We start from the raw sequence: 6,000 nt of genomic DNA, 5'->3' as shown, positions 1-6,000 counted from the left end.
CATTCTCCCTGTTGGTTGGGTCCCGACAACACCCTTCTGGGTGTGGTTAGCATGAGAATCTGGCCCTAGAGTTATGAGACAGCTCCTATGGAAGGGCGCGGCTCTGGGCGCTGGGGGTCTGACAGTGTCTGTCATATCTTGGCGCCTGAGCATCCTGTGTGAAGTGAATGACATTTGGGGAACCTTGGTTTCTGCATCTCTTCTGAAAGACTTACGTTTTCACTTTTCAGTGTGTATGGGTGTTTTGCTGGCATGTATGTCTGCCCACTACATACATGGCAGGTGACTGGTGTCGTCAGAGGCCAGAAGGAGATCTAGGAATCACTGGGATTGTAGTTAGAGATGGGTTTGAGCCACCAGGTAGGTGCTGGGGATCAAACCCGGGTCCTCTGCATGAGCAGCCAGTGCTCTTAACCGCTGAGCCACCTCTCCAGCCTCTAAGATTTTTCTTTTCTTTTTTTTTTTTCTTTTCTTTCTTTGTGTGTGTGTGTGTGTGTGTGTGTGTGTGTGTGTGTGTGTGTGTCACTGTATGCATGCAGGCAGATACTTAAGGAGCCAGAAAAGAACATCAGATACCCAGAAGCTCGTGGTTGTCGGCTGTCACAGCGTGGGCTGGGAACTGAACTCCGGTCCTCTGAAAGAGCAGCCAGTGTTCTTAACTGATGGCTGAGCCATCTCCCAAGGCCGTTTCCCTTCTAAAAACGATGTTTAAAGTATTATTAGTGTATGTGTGTCTGTGTTTATGCATGTGTGAAAGAAAGGTATGCGTGAGTGTGTGTGTATGTATGTGATGTATGCACACATGCATGATATGTATGTGGGGAATTTCCTGTCACGGTGAATGCGGAGGCCAGAGGACATGTCTGTGAAACCGATGTTGTTCCTCTGTGTTTATCTGCCCCCACCCCACCCCCAATTGAACTCAGGTTGCCAGGCTCGCCCAACAGGTGCCTGTACCCACTAAACCATCCCGCTTGCCCTGGTGGAGACCGGCTGCAGGCCATCTGACATATAATGGTGGCTGCTGCTCTCTGCTATGAACTTGCCAGGAATGTGACCGTCAGCAAATTCTGCAGCTCAAAGTTCAGACGCCCTCACAGTCTGCCTTTCCTTTTTTCCTTGCCAGTGTTCGGCGGGGTCTTCGCCACCGCCGCTGCATGACCCTGGGTGGCCTTCGATGTGAATGACGTGACCTCCTCCCTCTGCCTCCCAAGTGCTGCAGTCATAGATGCTCACCACCACACCCCGACAACCTGGGGATGCTGATCTCCATTAGCCGCTTAGTCCCCTGTGACTGCGGTCTGCACGCTGCTGTAACCTCACTAGTCTTCCGAGTCAGCTGTACACATGTAGCCACCTGGGTCCCATTAAAATCAAAGCCAGACCGTGGAGTTCTTTGTTTGAGTCGGGGTCTTCTGTAGCCCGGGATGACCTTAAACTCTTTGTGTAGCTGAAGATGACTTTGAACTCTTGATTCTTCTACCTCCAGGGACTGGGGTTGTAGACATGTACCAACAATTCTAGTCACATGTAGCACTTAGCCTAAAACTCTCTCAGTGCTCTATTCTAGGTGAAAGTCAGAGCCTTCACCAATGGCCTGCATAACATTGTCACTCTCTCCTCCCTCTGCTACACTGACTTCCTCCGTATTCCTGCAAGCTCTCTACACTTGCTAGGCTCCCCTAGCCCCATTTTAGGGCTTTCCAAACTCCACAGAAGCCATGCCCCAGCCCCTCACTGGGGGATTCTAGGCAGGGGCTCCACCACTGAGCCACGCCCCCAGCCCCTCACTGGGGGATTCTAGGCAGGGGCTCTACCACTGAGCCACGCCCAGCCCCTCACTGGGGGATTCTAGGCAGGGACCCCACTTTTGAGCCAAGCCTCTTACTGCTATACACCTGCATTTCCTCTGATTACTACATGCTCTGTCCAGATGTCTACTGGCCCCTTCCCTGACAATTGCCGTATTTACTGAAACATTGCCTTCTTTTTTAGGCCTTCCTTTTAAAGATACTTTGGCTACATTTGAAAAACTTATTTATTTTTACATTGTGTTGTGTGCTCGTGTGTGTGTGTGTGTGTGTGTGTGTGTGTGTGTGTGTGTGTGCGCGCGCGCGTGCGCGCGCGCGCGCGCATGTGCCCATGTGTGCCATAGCTCTAGTGTGGACATCAGAGGATAACTTGCAGGAGTCAATTCTCTCCTTTCTCTTTGTGGGTCTGGGGATCAAACTCAGATCGTCAGACTTTGCAGCAAGAACCTCTTACCTCTTCCTGGCCTTTCTTGTTCACCCCTTTCTTGTTCACCTCACTGATAGTTAGTTACAAGCCCCAACCATTTTTATAAATCCCCTCATTGTTTCGTAATCTTTCTTATAATTTTATCGGCTCATCTATGATATACATACATACATATATGTTTGAGACAGGGTTTTTCAGTGTAGCGTGGCTGTCCTGGAACTCACTTTACAGACCAGGCTGGCCTCGAACTCAGAGATCCACCTGCCTGTGCCTCCTGAGTGCTGGGATTAAAGGCGTGCGCCACCACTTCCCGGCTTTATTTCCTGTGAATTTGTTGGCTAGCCCCTTCCCTACTCATGACCTTTCTCGTGCCCACAGCTGGGCACGCGGGCTGGCGTGCTGATGCTGGATGACTCCTTTAGGAATGGTGTGTGAGGTGCTCGTGGCTACAATCCTCAGGTCTTAGGAGTCCCTTCACCGTCACCACAGTGCGGTCGCCTAAGGCCTGCGTATGCAGGTCCCCACTCTTACCGATGTGGATCTGAGATGTTGAGAGGGGAAGTCCCACATGCAGGACTTGAGGGCTCTGCTGAGCAGAGAAACAGATTGTCTTGATATCAGAGGCGTCCCTGCGCGTCTCGGAGTTGCCTGTGTTTAACCGCACTATGTCGGTGTCTATTTCTGGAGCTGGTCATTGCTCTTCTAGTTATTGGCCTCTCCCTTATCTTTGCATCCCTGATAATTCCCTGTGGCTGACGTCTCTGTGTCTCTTAAGGTTTTTTTGTTTTGTTTTTTGCTCCAGGGTCCCGAGGTTTGTTTAGCCTTGTTATGTCCCGGTCTATTGCATGAGCCAGGACTTGGGGGGGGGTTGTAGTGCGGGGTGACCCCTGTTCCATGCTCTCCGGGCTGAGGCCCCAGCAGAGCTCTTTCTACAAGCGCCCTCCTCTGGCCCTGGCTGCCCGGTTCCCACAGGAGCCGCCCCGGGGCGGGGTTTGTTGCCCCGGAGACCAATGTTTTGTCGCAGCAAACTGGGTCTCTGGGCCACCAACCGAAGCCTGGGAACCCGGGCTCGGGCCGGGCTGGCTCCTGGGGGGTGGGGTGGCTTGACTTGAGAAAGGAGAGGTGGGACATCAGATTGGGGGAAGTGCAAGATGGGGACATCGGGACGGTTCCAAGGAGATAAGCGAAATCTGGGACTAGCAGGTTAGAAAGATCTCTAGGGGTCCGTTGGAAGGGAGAGAGGGGGAAACTCAGAGATGCTGGAGAATACCGGGAAAGGGTAACGGAGGCCAGCGCAGGATCGGGGTGCTGAGAGACAGACTAAGGGTGGCCGAGCCAAAAAGAAAGAAATTTAGGGGGATCTGTAGCTATGGGCTGTAAGGGTGGGGGCTGGCGCAGAGGACAGGTTACATTCACAGGGCGTGTGCCGAGGGGAGTTGTACAGTACAGGATCGCGAGTGATTTTGAGGGACACCGGAATCCCTGCCTGGGAAGGTCACAAAGAGCCGGAAATTCGGGTGAATCAGAAAGGGGGTGCCCCTCCCCGCCCATTGTCCCCAGCCTGGCCAGGACGTCCGGCAACGTCCCAGGGGACACGAGGGCCGGTTATGTAACGCTGCGGGCCGGCCGGGCCGCCGATCGTGCGGGCTCAGTCTCCTCCCTCATCCCCAAGGAGGGGCTTGGGTCGGGATCCCGGCCGCGCTCACTGCGTCACTGTGGGCGGGGCAGCGCCAGGCGGGAATTGCTTCTTCTCGCCCAGGCACTGACCTGAGGCCTGGGGTGGACCCGAGGCTCCGCGATGGCCCTGTGGGAGGCACTCACTCTCATGGCCGAAGCTGTCAGCCAGGAGGGTAAACTAATGCAGTCCCAGACCATAAACTGATTCCCACGGAGTGCTGGTGGAGGGCCAGATGTGGTGTGGCGGCCCTTGCCTTGCAATCCCAACTCTCTGGACGCTGAAGCGGGGAGATTGAGCAGCCGGGCCCCCTCTGGGCGGGCCCAGTCTCAAAACAACAACGGCCAATGTACCGGTGCCAGGCACTGCCCTCAGTCACCAAAACCGGCGTCCAAGAACCCAGACACCCTTGGGCCAACTCCGCCTGTCTTATTGTCCCTGGTCCAGGTAGACCTCCTCCAAGTCTGGGCTCCTCGCTCAGACCAGCCTCCAAAGGCGGACCTTGCCATCGGCCCTGGGGCTGGGGGCAGAATACACATAGGCGTCTGCTACCGAGTTCCCGGACTTCCTCATCCCCACCCCAGAGCATGACTAGCTACGCCCATGCCCGCAGGTGGCGAGACGTCACTGAGCTGGCTATGCTGGCACCTTAGTGTGTCATTTAGAAGCCTCATTTCTCCTGCTTTAAACACTTCTGGGTGCCTCGGGGCCGCAGGAAGGGAGGACAGAGGCTGCAGTGGCCTCAGCCTCCCAAGCGGGGAGGGCTGCCATCCAAGCGCCCGCCAGAATGAAGCGCAAGAACTTCCTTTGTGGCCTAACCCGAATCTTTCTCTTCCTGATCATATCCGCGCGTGTGTGTGTGTGTGTGTGTGTGTGTGTGTGTGTGCGCGCGCGCGCGCGAGCATCTGCGCGCGCACACTCCCGCTCTGGCACATATGAATATGTACATAAGGGTGCACATGCATTTCTCTGTTCACACATGTGCACATGAATATAGAATCCTGGGCGCTCCGTCTGGTATTATTCTCAGGTGCCAATCTACCTTGTACTTTCAGATAGGGTCTCTCACTGGTCTGGAGCTACACAAATAAATGAGGCTGCCCAGCTCTAGAGGTCCATCTGTTTCTGCCTCCATAGTGATGGGATTAGAAGATGCTTTAAATTTTATTTATTTATTTATTTATGGGTTTTATGTCTATGATTGTGTTGCCTACCACATGTGTGTGTAGTACCTAAGGAGACCAGAAGAGGGCATCAGATCCCCAGAGCTGGAATCACAGTTGTAAACAGCCATTCGGGTACTGAGAACTCAACCCTGATCCTCTGCAAAAATCTCTCCAGCCCTCATGCCTCACTTTTATTTATTTATTTAATTAATTTAATCTTTTTAAGGATTCATTCATTTTATCTCATGTGTGAGTGTTTTGCCTGTGTGTGTGTGTACACCATGTGCGTGACAGGTGCCCACAGAGGTTAATTAGAAGGTGGCATCATGCCTTCTGGAACAGATGGTTGTGAACCACCATGTGCATGCTAGGAATCGAACCCTGGTCCTCTGCAAGAGCAGCTAGTGCTCCTAACCGATGAGCCATCTCTCCAGTGTGTTCTGGTGATTGCCGTCAAGGCTTTGAGCTTGTAGGGAGAGCACACTACTGACTAGGAAGTCTCCACAGAGTTCATGCACCCCCTGCCCCCAAACCTCTCTCTCAGCCTTCTGGTCTTCAATGTGTTTGAGTCTTCCTGCCTCTGGGGTGAAAGGTGTACTCCATTACACCTGTCTTCCCCTTGACAATTTGAAAACCCCTCATTCCCTTAAAAGGCAGTATCCCTGTGCTTCTCCAAGCCTGAGGGTCTCCTCTTTTCTTATGAGGTAAGGTCTCATAGGAATATATCTCAGGCTGGTCTAGAACTCTTGCCTCAGCTTCCTTAGGGCTGAGATTTTTGGATGCCCCACAACTCTCATGGGAGGGGCTTAGTGGCAGTGCCTGGGCCCCGTTGGCACGGGGTCAGTGATAGACCACCCCAGAGGAGGCAAGGCGAGGTCTGCCTAGATCCTCCTGACTGTAACCTACAAGAGTTACTATGGA

Source organism: Phodopus roborovskii, unplaced genomic scaffold (genome assembly GCF_943737965.1).
Source record: "Phodopus roborovskii unplaced genomic scaffold, PHOROB, whole genome shotgun sequence".
Taxonomy (NCBI): domain Eukaryota; kingdom Metazoa; phylum Chordata; class Mammalia; order Rodentia; family Cricetidae; genus Phodopus; species Phodopus roborovskii.
This window is presented reverse-complemented; position numbering follows the sequence as displayed.